Source organism: Amblyomma americanum, chromosome 3, assembly GCF_052857255.1.
Source record: "Amblyomma americanum isolate KBUSLIRL-KWMA chromosome 3, ASM5285725v1, whole genome shotgun sequence".
Lineage (NCBI taxonomy): Eukaryota > Metazoa > Arthropoda > Arachnida > Ixodida > Ixodidae > Amblyomma > Amblyomma americanum.
Genome location: NC_135499.1, coordinates 66879456 through 66898781, shown reverse-complemented (window position 1 = coordinate 66898781; position 19326 = coordinate 66879456).

Here is a 19326-nt window from a genome sequence, read left to right as displayed (position 1 = left end):
TTTGACAGTTTTGTTTAACTCTGGTGCTGGTAACTATGCTATCTGCTCACTTTACTCTTGATTGGAATAAGAATTTGACGTACGGGAGTCATGCCGTATTGATGTGACAGTGTTCAGAAGTCCGTGTCGCAGAAAAGCTGGTTTTGTCATTGGCGTCCATTGTCGGCATCATTGACCGTGAGCGAAAAATTCACGAAAAATTCCCAGAAAGGAACCTAGGTGGGTAACCTAGGTGGCAGGGGAGCAAGAGGTCGCTCGGGAAGAGCAACCTGAGCCGCACAAGGCCCACCGCTTGCACCACTGCCCCAGGAGTGGTATGAGGACTCCCAGCGATCGATGAATGTAAAGTTGAGAATATATATCCAATTCTGCATATACGGGCATTAACCCATTATCGCTATCACGTCATACCCTTGAGGCCGAGGTTAAGTGTCCCCTCCAGTTTCTTTTTCTTTTTTTCTGAGGCACAGGTCAGTGGAACCTGAATTGCTCGCAAAGGAAAAATGCTGGCTCTTCAGCAACAGTTGTGCGCCACCATGGTGGCCGACAGGTTTACACTTTGGGTGCTCTCGTTGGAGCAAGAATTTGCTTCTCAGTCTCACCATGAAGTCTTCTCATGTACACTGCTGGAGATGGAACAAGGTATCGTGTAGCCTTTCTATCTGCCTAGCTGACCATATGAAAAATATGCCAGTCAGACATTACATGTTGCTTTGGTATGGGTGTGTTGTCCATTTGCTAAAGACACATCTTCACGCACAATGTGTAGTTCGTACTTGATACTGTCATGGCTTTTAATGAATTTTAATGAAGGCATTTAATGGTAGACACTGGCAGGATACCGAAAAGGTCCAAGGTGAAATTGTGGACGGCGCAGCATTCTGTGGAAAGGAAAGTAATGGGTGTAACTTTAAGAGACGGGAAGAGAGCAGAGCAGGTCAGGGAACACATGTGAGTTAATGACATCGTGGTCAAAATCACTGGATTCTAATAGAATGCAAGCATGTCAGGGGGCAGCGGTGTGTCAGGTGGGCAGATGAGGTTTGGAAATTTGCAGGGATAGGGTGGCTGCAGTCTACTCAGAACACGGTTATTGAATCATTTTGATTAAAGTTAAGCTAATTTCAAAGCAATGCTGCATGATCAACTAGTAGCAGGACAGGCAACTTTCAATGTGAAAAGTACAGAGGCAGTCGATGCAGATGTTCCCGTGATCCCGCCCTGCTGCCAAGCATTGCCAAAAAATTTGAGCATTTTGTCCTCATCTGCCTGTCGGCATGCAGAGCCATGTGTTGATCAGTGTGCAAGGTACAAAAGGAAGCTTGAAGACTTGAAAAGTGTCCATTGCAGGTCGGTGGCAGTGGCCTTTCTCCTGCTGTGGACTGATGATTGTGATGATGAATTGAAATTGCTCAGAGGCTGTGTACTGCATGTGTTCTCAAGGAAGGCCCAGATAACTTTCTAGCCTTTTTCGGAAGCTTCGCCTGCCACACGGGCATCGCATGAGTACTGCACCATGTGTAAACCACCGCTCGGGAACGAGGGTGGTTTGTGTGAATTTTGAGCCACAAGGCCCTGGCCTGGTACCAGGATTTTTGATGGACAGGTGTGTCTGACAGAACTTGTCAAGGCAGTAGGCAGTGAAGAAACTGACAAGCAAACAAGTGCAGCGGCTTAAGGAGGGATGTGGCTTTGAAATTTCCAAGAAGGGCCAAAAAAATAGATTTTTTTAAAATTACTGCATCCACTTGTATGCCTCGTCTTTTGTGCTGTCTCGAAGTTTCATAGCTAAAATCAACCGGATATACTCCAAAAAAATTGTTTTGTGAAATGTGGCGGTTATATTGTGGGGAAACGCTCGAACAGTAGGCGTTTTCCTGTATTGTGGTTTTCTGAGTAGGTACTCGCCTTGAGGAGCTGATTTCTGCATGGCTGTTTTATTTATTTTGGCCCCGTTTCTTTTGTTGCACTCTCATAGGGAAGGTCAAGACATTTTTTGTTTTTCAAATTTGTGAATTTTACATTTCATGTATGAAATTTTCTTCTCTTTCTACATATGTCAGCGCACACTACACCGCAAAAATTAAACAGAATTTGTGCTTTACAATTTTAAGAATCTCCTGACCCGTAGCACGCCAGTAGGAACATACTGAATGTCAAACCAGCCTTCTGCCACGTTTTCTTGTATGCATTGCCACATAGGTTAATGAAGGGCTTGCAAGCCCGCTCCTAATGAAGTACCTTTAGCGAAAAAGTGAGGCTGACAACACCGAGGCATACGATGAAGGAAAGCATTGCTTGCACGCAGACTATGAGCTTGTTCTGGCCAAACAAATTGGCCATCAATCTGGTTTCCAGCAATTGTCATCGGGAATAAATCTTGCCTATGTTCAAGAAGTACTTTGGTTTGGGCTAGTTGGTTCATACCTGTAGTTGATGTTAGGACGGCGCGAAAGGAACAAGGACAAGTGAGGCACAAGAACACAACAGGAGTGCAAGGAGGAGCTTATGGCCTATGATGATTATTGGAAATCGAAGTGATGGCTGGCTTGTTTGAACAGAATGAGCAACGCTTGTCTTCATCTGCTTCAATATTGTCAGCCTGACTCCTTTGCTACATACTGTACTTGCACATACTGTAGGCATACGTTAAGAAGTACTCGGTTAAGGCGAACAATTTGAGAACAGATGATTGCTATTTGCAAAGACTCAATCTAAACACTATAGATGAGTAATGTGGCAGAGGTGCGTTAGCATTAGTGTTCCCCCCCCAAAGGGAGCAGCCACTGCTGCTGACTGGTTTAGACGGTGCAAGTCAGTCTAAACTACACTCTCCCCCACCCATCCCCTCCCACCCTCTCTTCGTCTTCTCTCTCACTCCCCTAAAGTGGAGAAGGGGATTTCCCTCTTTCCACTTTGCCATCTGTCAATCAATCAAATCAAACATCTTCTCTCTCACTCCCCTAAAGTGGAGAAGGGAATTTCCCTCTTTCCACTTTGCCATCTGTCAGTCAATCAATCAAATCAAACGTCTTCTCTCTCACTCCCCTAAAGTGGAGAAGGGGATTTCCCTCTTTCCACTTTGCCATCTGTCAATCAATCAATCAGATCAAACACCTTTCATCCTCTCTTTGTCTTCCCACTTTTCCTCTCCCACCTCCTTTGAAAGCTGAAAGCGGGATTTCACTCTCTCCACTTTGTTACCTGCCAACCGAGGCATCAGATGGATGGACCGATTTCTTCGACATGGGGGTTCAGTGCAAACACATTAAGAAAAGTCAGCTGAAGACGAGCTATTTCGCATGTCCTGTAGAAAATGGAACTTTACAGCAATCACAATCCATGGCGATTTCGCGGAATGGTACTTGCAGAGCATTTGCACGGCACTCTCGAGGCTAGCAAGAGAAAAAAAACACAAAAAGACGGGACAGTTCTTACAATGTAGCTGATTTGGCGATGTCTGTTTCCAGTGGTGAAGATAAAATTGTTTATTCTTTATCATTTTTCTTCTTCTCTGGTAGTGTGTGTAGTGTCACTGTATTCGGATCTCTCAGCGTGCTGTGTTGCTGAGGGGGGTAGCATTGGTGTAATGCGGGTTGTCACTGCAGGCTGACCATACAGCATGCAGTGTATTAGCGTGGCATGGTGTTATGTCGATACCACACAACAAGAAAGCATAAACAGCTGGTGGCATAAGAATTGAAATAATGCTTGTTTACAAGGAAATGTACCTCGAAAAAGAGCTTTCTCGCATCAAGTGCTCATCCCCTTAAGGTAGCTTCCCCACATATTCTTGTGAAGGTTCCAAGTTGCTCCAAATGGTGGTTCCAAATGGCGAAGTATTGAAATGTCCTAATGGATTTAATTATTCGCTGTTCCTTCACTGTCATTTTAATTTTTTAACAATTTCCTCCTTGCTGTTCACTGGTACAAATAGCATAGTTTGTCTGGGCAGGCTTACTGCTGCGTGCACAAAGCAAATGATTAGGACATGAAGCGGCAGCGGAGCCAGCCACTGCTGTTTTTAGCTTGTCTGACAGTTGGTTGGATAAGGGCATTTTTGTAGATTTGTGTATTGCTGTTTATTGTTCTTGTCATTTGGTTACGAAAGCTGCAGTTTTTTCTCATTGCACACATGTTTTTAAGTGAATCTCACCAACGGCTTAGTGTGTGCATCACTGAGGCTTGGAATGCAGTTTGCAAGCTAAGCTCTTTGTTGGCAGTGTGTCTTTTCTGTGGTTAAGATTCTTTGGCAACTTGGCACCAGCCTTCCCTACATGGAGGTATTCACTGAACTTGCAATACAGAGAATTTAAAGTTGACACAACTGGGAGCCTGCCAGGATAGGATTGATTGTTGCATGGCATGCATTGGCATGAAAGGAGATGTGAAAAGAAAAAAATGGGCAATGGCTTGGCATTGTGCCAAATTTTACCTGTCATTTGATTGGAGAAATCCCTGTCATTTGCTCTAGTACCAAAGGCAAAAGGAATCACTTAATGGGCTATAGACACCTCATTTTAGTTGCATGTTTTCTTCTCTAATGATTCGTAGAATACATGATTCATCATTTGGTACTTCCCTACGGCCACTAAATAATTTGTTGAATTTCTTCTTGATGCTCTCCTGCGACTAGTAAATAATTTGTAATTGAATTTCTTCTTGAAGCTGTTTTGTCTTCATCAATTTAGCAATGTCGGTGATGTGCAATAAGTGTTTAGGTCACGTGAGACATGAAAAAAAAAAAAGTTGCTGGTATGTAATTTGCAGTCATTCCAGCTCTTGAAGCAGGCTGGATTAATCATTTGTAGCGAATGAAAACTATGTATTAGCAATTATATTGCTCTTTATTTTATGCCTCACATGACCTAAACACTCCCTACATGTCACAGCCTTCGTTCGTTTGATGGAGCCAGAACCAAAGCAGCATCAAGAAGAAATTCAGTTATAAATTATTTAGTGGTCTTAGGGGAATACCATGTGGTGAGTCATGTATATTCTATAAATCATTACAGAGAAGAAAATACTGCGATTAAAATGACGTATCAATACTCCTTTAAGCCAGTGCTTTCACAAATTGTGTAGCATGAGTAGGTTTCTGAAGCAGTCAAATTATGCGCACTCTGTACATGAATTTTATGCAGTCATTAATATATGTGTCCCAGATTTGTACCTGCAGTGCAAGCAGTATTTGTCAAAACTGTGAAGTTGTGCTGTGGTTTTTAATGTCCTGTCTTAGATTTCGCTGGTATCTTGTATAAGCAGGTGCAATGTCTGGCAGAGCATGCATGTTCTTAAGAGGCACAATTGAGGCCATATGAAACACTGTGTCATAAGGACCTTACTGTGAAGTGCTGACACCCTCAGGTAGCACTGCCAACTGCCTTTTGGCAACTGTCGACGAGTTCTACAGATTGTACTTGCCATTTGTGACCATATCTGTATTGAGCAGGCCAGACTGCTTTTGTTTTCTTGCTTCAGTGCTGTTTGGTGGCCTTCCAGCAGACATTTGTCATGAGCCTGCTTATAGTGATCGTGGCCACTTAGAGACACTGAAGTTGAGCCACTCTTTTCACTTAATTGTGATGCGCTTTTGTACGTATGTAGCTTATGCAATAAAAAATTTGGTGGACTGCTTGTCTCACGGGGAAGTTAATATAATTTTATTCTTTTGAACACTTTTTTTGGCTTTTGTCACTCTTTTGTCCCTTCCCTCAGCCCTTCTCCTAACGGTGCTGCACAGGTGTTCACAGAATGCAAGACTGTCACTGCGCATTTCACGTCTCATATTCAACCTCATATTTGTATGGGACATACTGTACTATTTTACAGCAAAAAGCTGTTTTAGGGAGCTCACCCACACCGGAAGTTGAGTCTCGTCACAGGCGCAGGTGGCCCTGCTATTCCAAGTGTAGATGAGAGGGGATGGATGTCGTAATAACCGGCAAAGGCTGTTGTCATAATTAGCTGCAGTCGTGACGTCCCCCTTTCTCCTGGGCCCTCCCCCATTCTCCCCTGCCCAGCATTCCGGGAAGGGTGAATTCGGAAGGAAAAAGCAGCCACGGCAAGCTGGAGAAAACACTGTGTTGTACTAGCGGCTGCTACTGGCTCATTTGCGGTCGACTAGTCGACGCCCGACCAGCTTCAAAAAGGACATAACATTGGTTCCTAGAACCCACTATCCAGGAAGATGTGGGGTGAGACACAGTGGCGGCCAACTTAAAAAGAAGCACCGGGATGTTTTCCTCAGTGCCAATTAGTCTGATCAAATGGATTCGTCATGCTTTCCAGAGACCAGTGCAGAAAAAATTATTGAAATGGGAGAATACAGGCAAAAGTTATTCCGCTTAAAAATTCAAAATAAAAAGATCAGACGAAAACATGTTTCAGTGGCCCATTTCACTCGCCCAGTGCTGAGACTGGGCGCTACTCGTCAGGACCGTGCCTTACACATACTCAGCTGGATGGGCGGATGGACGGGTGGTAGCTTGCTCCACCTAGCCTATGATTTCCCTCTTGTTAAATGGTAAGTTGTTTCCTCTCTATTTCGTTTTTAAAATGTCTGATTTAACTACCTTTTTCTCTCCAGATTCACCTCTTTTCACTTCCTCCAACAATTTCCAACCTCCCCTTTGTTAAAGCTACACCTTTCTCATCCATTCACACGTCCTCCTCAGGAAATCCTAGCGCCCCCTCCATTTCTGCCGCTGTTCTCTCGGGAAGGGCAGGGCAATGTTCTGTGCACCTCAAAACTAAGTACTCTATGGTCTCCATTTCAATTCTACAGGTAGCGCATAACACGTCTTCAAATTTCGACCTGAATGTTTTCATTCTCAAAACCCCTGTCCTAGCTTCAAAAAGCAATGAACTGCTCTACGAGTTATGAAATAAATGCTCTTTCTTTGTCCTGTTTTTGTGCCCTATATATACTTATTGCTGATTTTCCTTGCATTCTTTCCTTCCACATCTTTCTTTTTCTATCCTTTACCTCCGTTTTCACACTAGTATTTTGTTGAGCCCTATCCCTCACCTGTAAGTATTTCTATCTTAGCTTTCAGGTTCTGTTTGTCCATTTTGTATTGATACTTTTCATGTATAGATACTTGCACACCTTTCTTGCCCACGTTGTTTTCTCCATTTTGCTTAGTTCCTGATCATATTGCTGCCAATATTTGCAGTGTTTGTTCGTTTTTCAAATCTGCCGCGACACCACCTTATCGCTTTGTTTGCGACGCAAGACGCGACTAGATTTATCTCGATTGATCGCAGCCAGGCAAAGCTGATTCTACGTTGTTCCGGAATGTTCTAGTAACTTTGCGCCCTTTATCTCGAATGTTCGCTATCAGCTTTAAATTGAGCACGGCCGACAGCGGCGGGCATTCTGTTCGACGACCGCCGAGCACGCTTGTCGCTTCGCCGCCGCCGAGTGATTCAGTCCATTTTGGGTGCAAGTCAGCCCAATAAACAGTTCTTTTACAAGACCCTTTCGTCCGTCTTCATCGCTGCTTCGACTGCCGTCACCACTACGTGACATCTGGTGGAGGTGCGGGGTAGCCTTCCATGTTCCGGACGCCCCCTTCAAGTCGTGAAGCCAGCCCTGAGCACTTCGCACCCGAGGACGAGCCAGCAGCTCAGCGAGCCAGCCGACGTCTCCAGGGAGAGGAGCCTGAGTTCGGGAAACTGCCGGACCGCACCAGACAGCGAAAAGACGCTGCTACCAGCACTGCAACCTCGCCAAAGATGTCGACACCGATCATACTGCAGCAGCCGCGGGTGCCGCCAACTTTCAATGGATCCCTAGGCGAAGACCCTGAAGAATGGTTGGATCAATTTGAGCGCGTGGCGTCATTCAACAAGTGGGATGATGCGGCAAAAATTGGACACGTGTTCTTCTCATTGGATGGCTCTGCACGCACGTGGTACGAAAACTACGAGTCGTCCCTTACGACATGGGAGCTATTCAAGAGAGAACTGCTGAAGGTATTCACCAGTGTCGTGAGGAAAGAAAGAGCCGAACGACTCCTCGAGTCCAGGATCCAGCTTCCGAATGAGCCCGTCCGCAGTTACGTCGAAGAGATGAAGCGCCTATTTCGCCGCGCCGATCCCGGGATGACCGAGGAAAAGAAAGTTCAGTTTTTAATGCGCGGCGTAAAAGAACAACTCTTTGCAAGCCTCGTCCGCCAGCCGCCAAAAACAGTCGAGGAGTTTATGCAAGAAGCGTGCACGATTGAGAAGACCCTCGACGTCCAAGCTTGGCAGTACAATCGCCCTTCCTCTGCCTGTGCAATCCGTTCGGACACGCCGGCCACCACCAGCGACAGCTTGCGGGAAGTTATCCGCGAAATTGTCCGAGAAGAGCTACGCCGATTACTGCCATCTTCCCCACAGCCACAAGCAGCGACTCTGATGGATGTGGTACGGGAAGAAGTGCAACAAGCACTTGGCACCCCGACCGCCACAGAACCCCAGGCCATGACCTACGCCGCTGCAGTAAGTACTGCTCAGCCCCAGCGACAACCCCCACGTCCTCCCCGAGATGAGCCAATCGTTCCACAACGCCGCCTCCCAGCCCCCGCCCGCCCAACCTATGACCGACGCTCAAGCCCCAGGAAATGCGACGCCTGGAGGACTTCCGACAACCGGCCGCTGTGCTTCCATTGCGGTGAGGCCGGCCATATTCTTCGTCACTGCCCGTACCGACGTATCGGTCTTCGAGGATTTGCCGTTAACGCCCCACGACCACCCTTCGGACAACGTCCGCACGAAATCGACGAGTACCTGCGTCGAGAAGAGTACACGCCGAACCGCTTTTCGCGCTCACCATCGCCTTCAACCTCGCGCTTTGCGTCGCCACGCCGCAGCTACGCAGCCGCGGTACGAGGAAGGTCGCCCAGCCCCCGTAGGGGAAACTAAAGGCAGCAACCTCTGGAGGTGAGGTTGCTCACGAGCTAAACGCCGAAGATCCTCCACCGACCACGCCCCATGAAGACGCTGCACCCGCGACGCCGCATGAAGAACCGACACTCGCTGCACCGACGCCGCACACAATGAGAACCTCGACCACGACGCAAGCTACCTTGAAATCGACGCCGCCACCCAGAGGAGCTTCGACCACACGCCCAACCCGTGACTCGCATACGCGACGAAGCCGTGACCCGACGCCGAGAGCGACATGCAATGCAAGAGCCAGGACCTCCGACCTAGAAGTGACTATCGACGGCCGGAAAGTCACCGCTCTAGTCGACACAGGAGCCGATTACTCGGTGATGAATGGAACATTCGCTGCGCAGCTCAGAAAAGTCACAACGGCTTGGGACGGCCCACAAATTCGCACCGCTGGGGGCCACCTCATTACGCCATCAGGACGATGCACAGCGCGAGTGACTGTCAAAGGACATATCTATCCTGCGACCTTTGTTGTGCTACCGCAATGCTCCCGCGAAGTGATCTTGGGTATGGATTTCCTTAACGAGCATCAGGCGATCATCGACCTGCGATCCAAGCTGATCACGCTTTCGACGAACGAAGCCATCGCTTCGATGAAAATTCGGGAAAATCACGTTGCCCTAAGTGTCCTGCAGGAAGAAGTGAGCGTCCCACCCCGTTCAAGCGTTATCGTGACCGTAGGCGCCACGAAAGCCATAAACACTGAAGCCATCATCGAGGGGAACATGCAGTTGCTACTAGACCGAGGAATCAGCATCGCAAGAGGCATCGCACATTTCCGCAATGGCCAGGCAGAAGTACTGCTGACTAACTTCAGCGAAGAATACCGGCATATTAACAGAGGAACGACGATTGCTTTCTACGACGAAATATCTGACGTACGAGATTCCTTCGCCCTCTCCGACCCCTCCGCAGAAGATCCGCCTGACCAAGAGAATTCGCCCACTTTCGACATCAACCCAGCCCTGCACCGGAACAGACAAGACCAGATCCGCAATCTGCTTCAAAACTACAGTGAGTGCTTTTCGACATCGCCGAAGGTGCGACAGACGCCAATTGCCAAGCATCGCATTATAACGGATCACCACGTCCGACCTCTCCGTCAAAGCCCCTACCGTGTGTCTCCGCGAGAACGACAAGCCATCCGGGACCAAGTCGAAGAAATGCTTCGCGACGACGTTATCCAGCCTTCAAACAGCCCATGGGCGGCACCGGTTGTTCTAGTGAGAAAGAAAGACGGCGCACTTCGATTCTGCGTGGATTACCGCCGCTTGAACAACATAACAAAGAAGGACGTCTACCCCCTCCCCCGCATCGACGACACACTGGACCGCCTCTGCAACGCCAAATATTTCTCATCGATGGACCTCAAGAGCGGCTACTGGCAAATTGAGGTCGACGAAAGAGATCGCGAGAAGACAGCATTCATAACTCCGGATGGGCTGTTTGAGTTCAAGGTGATGCCATTTGGTCTCTGTTCCGCACCAGCGACGTTTCAGCGAGTAATGGATACAGTGCTGGCAGGCCTGAAGTGGCAGATTTGTCGTATATTTAGATGATGTCGTTGTCTTCGCCTCGAACTTTGAAGAGCACCTCAAAAGACTTCGAACAGTACTAGACGCCATCAAGTCGTCTGGTCTAACCTTGAAAGCAGAGAAGTGCCACTTTGCCTACGAAGAGCTGCTGTTTCTAGGCCACATCGTTAGCAAGGAAGGAGTACGCCCAGACCCGCAGAAAACAGCTGCTATTGAACAGTTTCAACCGCCGGCCGATAAGAAAGCAGTGCGCAGATTTCTCGGACTATGCGCATATTACCGACGATTTGTGAAAAACTTTTCGCGCATCGCCGAGCCCCTGACCCAACTGACGAAGGCAGACGTGCCGTTTAAATGGGAAGCGCCGCAAGCAGAAGCCTTCAAGGAACTTCAGCGTCGTTTACAGTCCCCACCGATCCTTGCGCATTTTGATGAAAACGCCGATACTGAAGTTCATACCGACGCAAGCAGCGTGGGACTAGGCGCCGTTCTCGTTCAAAAAAGTGACGGGCTGGAGAAGGTCATCGCATACGCTAGCCGTTCCCTTTCCAAGGCCGAGGCTAACCGACCACTGAGAAGGAGTGCCTTGCCATCATCTGGGCTACGTCGAAATTCCGCCCCTACCTCTACGGACGGCCGTTCAAGGTGGTCAGCGACCACCACGCGCTCTGCTGGCTTGCCAATTTGAAGGATCCCTCTGGCCGACTCGCTCGATGGAGTCTGCGTCTCCAGGAGTTTGACGTCACCGTCGTTTACAAGTCCGGACGCAAGCACACTGACGCCGATTGCCTCTCACGAGCCCCTGTAGATGCACCGCCGCTGGACGACGATGAGGACGCCTTCCTGGGACCCATCAGCGCAAGCTCTTTTGCTCAGCAGCAACGCTCGGACCCCAGCCTAAAAGGCCTCATCGAGTACCTGGAAGGCAAGGTTTCTTCACCCCCCGCTTCATTCAAGCGAGAACTGTCTTCTTTCTGTGTGCAGAATGAGGTCCTTGTGAAGAAGAACTTTACAGCGAACAAAACAGCCTACCTCCTTGGTGTACCTACTTGTCTCCGCGAAGAAGTTCTACAGGCTTCACACGACGAGCCGACAGCTGGACATCTCGGGTTTACTCGCACCCTCCGCCGCATTCAAGACAAGTATTACTGGCCCCGACTGTCTGCCGATGTCGCACATTATGTGAAAACATGCCGAGATTGTCAGCGACGAAAGACTCCTCCCACACGACCAGCAGGATTTTTGAACCCCATTGAACCTCCCTCAAGACCCTTTCAGCAGATTGGCATGGACTTGCTTGGCCCTTTTCCAACGTCAACATCTGGAAATAAGTGGATCATCATAGCGACCGACTACCTGACCCGCTACGCCGAGGCGAAAGCCCTACCGAACGGAACAGCAGCAGAAGTGGCCAAATTTTTCGTGGAGTGCATTCTTCTTCGACACGGCGCCCCCGATGTGCTCATCACGGACAGAGGAACAGCATTTACGGCGGAACTCACGCAAGCCATCCTGCGCTACAGCCAAACCAGCCACCGGAGGACAACTGCATACCATCCGCAGACCAACGGACTGACCGAGCGCCTGAACAAAACCATCGCCGATATGCTCGCTATGTATGTCGATGCCGAACATAAAACCTGGGATGTCATCCTGCCTTACGTCGTCTTCGCCTACAACACCGCAGTGCAGGAGACCACCCAGATGACGCCTTTTAGGCTCGTCCATGGCAGGGATGCCACGACCACGCTAGACGCCATGCTGCCCAACGTTACAGAAGAAGAAAACGTCGACGTTGCCGCCTACCTTCAACGCGCAGAAGAAGCTCGAAGGCTTGCCCGATTACGGATCAAAGATCAGCAGCGGTCCGACGCCAGACGCTACAACCTACGAAGACGCAACGCGGAATACAAGCCAGGAGCCCAAGTCTGGGTGTGGACGCCCATTCGCCGCCGTGGATTGAGTGAAAAGCTTTTGCGCCGCTATTTCGGCCCGTACAAGGTTCTTCGTCGGCTGGGTGAACTGGATTATGAAGTCATCCCTGACGCAATGACTGCATCCCAGCGACGCCGCGTACGACCAGAAGTTGTCCATGTAGTCCGTCTGAAGCCGTATTATGCGCGCTAAAGGCCGCTGCATTTCCATGCTCTATTTTCGCAAGATCCGTTTTTTCCCTTACTAGTCGCATTATTTGTTTTAATGCATCGGGTCGATGCTTCTTTGAGAGGGGAGTAATGCTGCCAATATTTGCAGTGTTTGTTCGTTTTTCAAATCTGCCGCGACACCACCTTATCGCTTTGTTTGCGACGCAAGACGCGACTAGATTTATCTCGATTGATCGCAGCCAGGCAAAGCTGATTCTACGTTGTTCCGGAATGTTCTAGTAACTTTGCGCCCTTTATCTCGAATGTTCGCTATCAGCTTTAAATTGAGCACGGCCGACAGCGGCGGGCATTCTGTTCGACGACCGCCGAGCACGCTTGTCGCTTCGCCGCCGCCGAGTGATTCAGTCCATTTTGGGTGCAAGTCAGCCCAATAAACAGTTCTTTTACAAGACCCTTTCGTCCGTCTTCATCGCTGCTTCGACTGCCGTCACCACTACGTGACAATATTTCAGTTTGCTGATTGCCCCTTAACTTCGAACAACGCCCAGTCCATGTCTCTCTCTTGGGACTCCCTCACTCGAGTGTTCCCATGTGCACCCAAGGCTAACCTGCCTACTCTTCTTTGTCTGATTTCAAGGCTTGATTGCACTTCTTATTTCATGCACAGGACTGCATTCCCGAATGTGAGGCTGGTACCATTAATCCTTTTCATACACGTCTACCAACCTCATACCTTTTATTGTTACAAAGTGCTCTATGCATCATAATGTCTTAAATCCTTTTTCCTTCAGAATCCTTCCATGCTCTTCCAGATATTTTTTCCCTTCATTTAGCCATATACCTAGATACTTATAGCTCTTTACATGGTCAGTCTTAGCATTTTGTATTTCTGGCAGGTCTCCTCTCATCATTATATACCATTCTCCTTGACTTCTGTCTATTGAATTGAAGTCCTAACTTGTCGCCCTCCCTGCCATAGATCTTAACTAGTTCCTGCAACCTATCCTGTTTGTGTACTAGCAGTACAATGTCGTCCGCATAGATCAGTCCAGCTAGCAATTGACTTACTTTCTGGCCTTCCTGCACGTAACTCTTGTCAACTCCTACCTTACTCTCTTCTTAACTCTCTTCCATTTATCGCATGTATATCACGAAAAGTAAGGGTGATAGTGGACAGCCCTGTCTTAGTGCACCTTTAATTTTAGTTGGTTTTGTAGTTTTTCCATCCCATGTTACCACCACCTCATTGTCATTGTCATACATGTTGTAGAAATTCGACCAGATTTCTGTCTAAGCCATGTCCCTTCAATTGGCTCCAAAGCTTTTCGTGATTCATATTGTCATATGCCCCCTTAATGTCTAGAAATGCTATCCATAGAGCCCGCTGACTTGCCTCTGCTATCGTTATGCACAGAATTATAATGGATAGATTGTCCTCTAACCTTCTGTTCCTTTGGAAGCTGTTCAGAAGCTCTCCTCATATTCTGGCCATCCTTCCGTTCTCATCTTTACTATCTGCATTGCTAGCCTGTATAAAATTGATGTAACCGTAATTGGTCAGTAAGATTTGATGTTGTCCTTGTCTCTCTTACCTTGTATTTATTAGTCTCATCCTGCTCAATTTGCAATCTTTTGGCACACCTACTCACCCTATTGTTTCTTCAATAATCTGCCATGATTTCAATTTGCTTTTTTGACCTAGTATGTTAGTATCGTAGGTATGCCGTCTAATCTGGTCCTGTCACTGTGTTGGCTGGAACCTTGCTTTCTATTCTGTCCGATTCCCTTGCAGTCATCGCCCTCAGCACTTCGTCCCCTGCCCTGTTGCTGTCATTGCTCTCCTCTATTTCGTCCACCTCAGGTTCTGCAAATGCTGCTTCCTCTCCCTCTGCTCTTTTCCCCTCCTGTGTGGTCAGTGAGTGCTGGATACCATCTGTCCTCTTCCCCTGTAACCCGAAACCTGTCTGCAGCTTTTCTATCTTTTTGTTTATCTCCGTCATCCACTAGACCCCCTCTTTTCCTATTTTGGCTCAAATTAATGCAGACGATGCATCCCTTTCGCTCTCAAACTTTTTATTCCATCTTGAATTCACTTCACCTGGTGTGACCCTCCTCTTTTTTGCTAATTTGTGTTCCCTTGATTCAATTACATTTATTTTACCAGAAGTTTGGAAGGATATCTGGGCTAAAAGCTGTAAATCACAGCTTGACATGGCCCAGAAAACCTCTACAAGCCATTGCCGACATAGTTACTAACAATAGCTAAGAAACAATGGAGAGATCGAGAAGAGCAGATACTGTACAATATTAACTTTGCATAGTTTTCAAAGAACAAACACGCTTAGTTTCTAAATATTATCCGAAATAATACAAGAATACATCATACATGCATATCTGAATAAAACTGTAGATTTATACAATCATAACTGAAACCAAGAAAGCGTACAGCTACGAGAAATCATAGATCAGTGAAGCAAGCTTATATCAAAAACACTATTTATAGTTTGGAAAAGGATTCTTGAAGTTGTTTAAGTGAAATTATCTTGGCATGTTGATGCCGATTGAGTATTTGTGGAAGCTTGTGCTGCAATGACTGAAATTTCTAGATTGTGCGGAAATGCAGAGTATGCCATAAGTCAGTACTATGAGTAGGTATAATTGTTTTTTTTTTGGGTGTACGACTTGCAGTTTGTACTAAAAAATTCTTCTGCTCGGTAGTTGAGAAGAAGAAAGAACGCAAAATACGGAAATCGTATATGCTATAGCTCTGATGATTTTGTATGAGGGAAATAGCATTTAGGTCTAGTGTAGGAACGGAACGTTGGCAATATAGCGAATGGCCTTTTTTTCTAGGACAAGTATTTTTTGAATGTTTGTTCTTGTCGTGGTAACGCAAATAAGGCTACAGTAATTTAAATGAGATTAGAATAGAGCGTAATATACTTGCAGCTTTGCATTCGTAGGGAGAAATGTTCGGTAATGAGAGTGCTCCAGTTGTTGCAGAGAGTTTTCTACACAGCCTTGAAGGTATTGGTGAGCGCTACCAAAATACGGAAAGGGACGAACACACAAGACAAGCGCTTTCTAACTGTTTATTCTCTGAAGAAGCATGACTATATACACATGTTAACGCCAAATCATACACAGAAGAGGGAAGAGCACATGACGCTGACAAGAGCAATATGAGGGAAAAATATATAATAATAAAATATCAACACGTGCCTTTACAACAGCCGAAGATTACTACTCCTGAGGTAGTTTAATTCAGTTCTCCCTAGCATCACTGAAGGGGAGTTGACGCATTGGTTATCTGGAGCAACATGCATAGCTAAAGCTTCGATACTTTCGCGTTCCCGTCTGTTTCTGACCCTACCTATTACCTCGGTGTTTTTTAGCATCGGGGTGCATTTGCATTGTGCGCAATGTGGTGCCAGATTTCCGGATTTTGCTACTTGCTCGCATAATCTTTCGTGCTCTCTGAGCCTCTTGTTCAGGCATCTACCCGTTTGTCCTACGTAGGTTCGTTGACAGCTAAGTGGAATGCTGTAAATGACGTTTTCTTCACACTCTACATAGGTGATGTCGTGTTTGACGTTGCACCCAGGTTTCTTTTTGTGGTGTTCATTCTCGTTGACCTTTTTGCACATTCCAATGAGCTTATTGGGAGCTGAAAAAACCACCTCAACTCCGTACTTGTTCGCTGTCTTCCTTATTCTGTGGGAGATGTTATGAATGTATGGCATCACAATGGGGCGTCCCTCATAGCTCGGTTTCTTATTCTTATCGGACCCAGTAACTTCCCTTAGTAAGCATTCTGCAATGCCGCCAAGTAACTGCTCCGGATAGCCACTAGCCCTCAATCGGGAAACCTGTTGAACAATGCTGCGAATAATCGAGTGGGGGCATGGTTTTTTTATAGCTAGTTTTAGGCAAGAAGTTGCTACAGCTCGTTTAACAATTTTAGAATGACCAGAATCAAATCGCAACAGTGGTTTTTCTTCCCTGGGCTTATAAGCCCAGTAAGTGTGGTTGTCGCTGCAAATCACCAGCAGGTCTAGGAATCTAATCTGGCAACCCTGTAGGGTTTCAGATGTGAACTCAAGGTCAGGAAAAGCACTCTTCCATTCATTAAGAATACCTTCCACGTTAATGGAGTCGGTTAGGCTGTTGGGAAGGCAGAGCACGTAATCATCAACGTACCTAAAGCAAGCTAAAATATTGTGCGTATTTAGTATGCTCGATATCTTCCGATTGCCCTGTGCCAAAAAAATGTCGGACAGCACAGGTGCCAAACAAGATCCAATACTTATGCCTCTTTTTTGCAGAAACATTTCGCCTTCAAATTCCACGTACAAGGAGCACAGGTAGCATTCAACCAATTCAAGAAAGCAGTTAACATTCATTCCACTCTGGTTTTGAAACCTAACAGTTCCGAAGTGTTCAATGCTTTCTTCTACAGCTTTCAAGACGGCGCTCCGTGGAATGCTATAATACATATCAACCATATCAATTGAAAGGCACACCACTGGGGGGCTTGATCTTAAAAAATTTACGATTTCCTCAGAATCTTTAGCCATGAACGGGTCCCGAATCGGAACGATCGAAAGATGGGCTCTTAAAAATTGAGACAAGCAGCGTTGCCAGGTCTCTCAGTCTTCAACAATGACTCTGAAAGGCATGCCTTCTTTGTGAGTCTTGATTGTGAGGATAGGACAGGTCGCCTTGCACTCTGTGATCTGTTTCTGCAGCTTTTCATTTCCGGTGGAGCCGCATTTCAAAGCCACACTGCTCCGAAGTTTGGCAAAATTCCTTTTGCGGATTTTGGCGGGATCGAAGTTCTTTCTTAGTCCTTCCAAAGCCTTACTTCGATACACGCCTCTGTCAATGACCACGAACCGACCTGTCTTGTCCGAAGTCATCAGGCAGAGGCTGTTGTCTCTCAGAAAGGTGAAAGTATCCTTTGCCGTGTTGTCTCGTGGCTTCAGCTGGTTAACCTGTCTGATGGTTCGCACTGCTTCAATAATGCATGCGGCTCTTTCCTTGTCGGGCAATCTGTCTGCTATTTCATGAATCCTCGCGAGGTTCTCAGCCGGCCCGGGCTTCGGTTGAAGTGCAAATTTTGGTCCCTTGTCTAGGATGTTGCTGACCTGTTGAGGCAGCGTGCGTCCCGAAAGGTTGATTGCTCCGTGATCATTAGACAAAAATTTTTTTGGTCTATGGACTATGGATTTGGGAATCCCAGCTAAGGTGAGATTAAAAAATAACTCCAAGGATCTTGTGTTCATGCAAAATATAAGTTTGTTGTCCAGCATATTTAATAACATGATTAAATTTGAGCTGCCTTTAGACATTGTGCTATGGCTGCCTTAACTTCCCTGTCCCACCAGCTTTTTGGTGTATGTTTTTCCTTCTTTCTTCCCTTTTTGATTTGGCCCTTCTAGAGCTCCCTTTGAAAAATCCCCACTAAGTCATCGTGTATTCACACCCTATTCAGCTGCCTGGATACTACGTCTTCAATGTGTTTCGACACTTTCTGCAGCTGTGCATCATTGAGGTTATGTTTACCGTCCCTCACTTGAATTTCTATTGCTGATACTGACCTACCAAATTTAATTTTAATTCTTCTGTGATCGCTCCCCATTCTTTTCATACCTTGATCAATTTCCACGCCCCCTAACCTGTCATGCAGTTTGTGGAACATTAGACAGTAGCCAATAGTTCAGTGGGAGTTATTTCTTTCCCATGTTTTTTCCCCCTCTCATGTTCTTTCTGTATTAACCATTATTAAATCATGAGCCTCTCAAAATTCTCTTGATCTGCTCTGTTGCATCTATAGCTCTGTTAAAGTATTCTAAATGAGCACATCGCTGAACATAATTTCCCGTACACCTAACTCCCTTATCTCTTCAGACAGAATTCGAAATGCCCTGTATTCTCTTCTCTCGAATCATTCCCTGTTTTAAGGTATACAGACCCTAGTATTGTCTCTGGACTCCCCACTATGCCGTGGAGCCATAGATGCTCCCTGCCGCTCTCTCACTCTTTTCCAGTTTTGACCTTTACTAATGCCCCTAGGCCTCCTCCTTTACGGTCTTTTCTGATACACCCTGTTCAGGTGTAACCTGCAATGTATGGGGGTTCTTCCATGTCTCTCAGGTTAGTTTTGACAACCCCATATACTATAAAATTTTCAACTTGTAGTTGTTCTTAGATTTCTTCCAACTTATTTCTTCTTCTTCCCCCTTGCATGTTTATGAACCCAACATTTAGATGTTGCTTCCGTTTCTTTTGCCGTGTCTGTCCTGCAATCACCCCTCTCCTCTGACAATTGTTGCTTACCTCTTGGCCTGCAGGGGTAACCTGCATTCCTGTAAAAAAAAAAAGGCCACAGTCTGGAAGACGAAGTAACGAGCGTTAGCTTTATTGACCATGCATAAAACGAGTCTTTCCGCATCCAGCGGGACCAGTGAAGAAAACCCTGAGCGGTTCAGAAAATTAACATAACTTTTCCACCTAGATGCACATCTACCCATTGTCGAGTTACACCGCCTTAAGATTCCTCCCAAATGGAATTTGTATGGCTCTTTCTTCCTTTCTTCTTTCACTGCCTCCTTTATCCCTTCCCTTACAGAGGGGGGGGGGGGATATGTGAGACAGAAAACTGCGCCATTTCCTTTCCTCAAAAATCAATTTTCAATTTCTTTGTTTGTGGGGTCAAGGTGGGCCTAGAATTTGGCTTG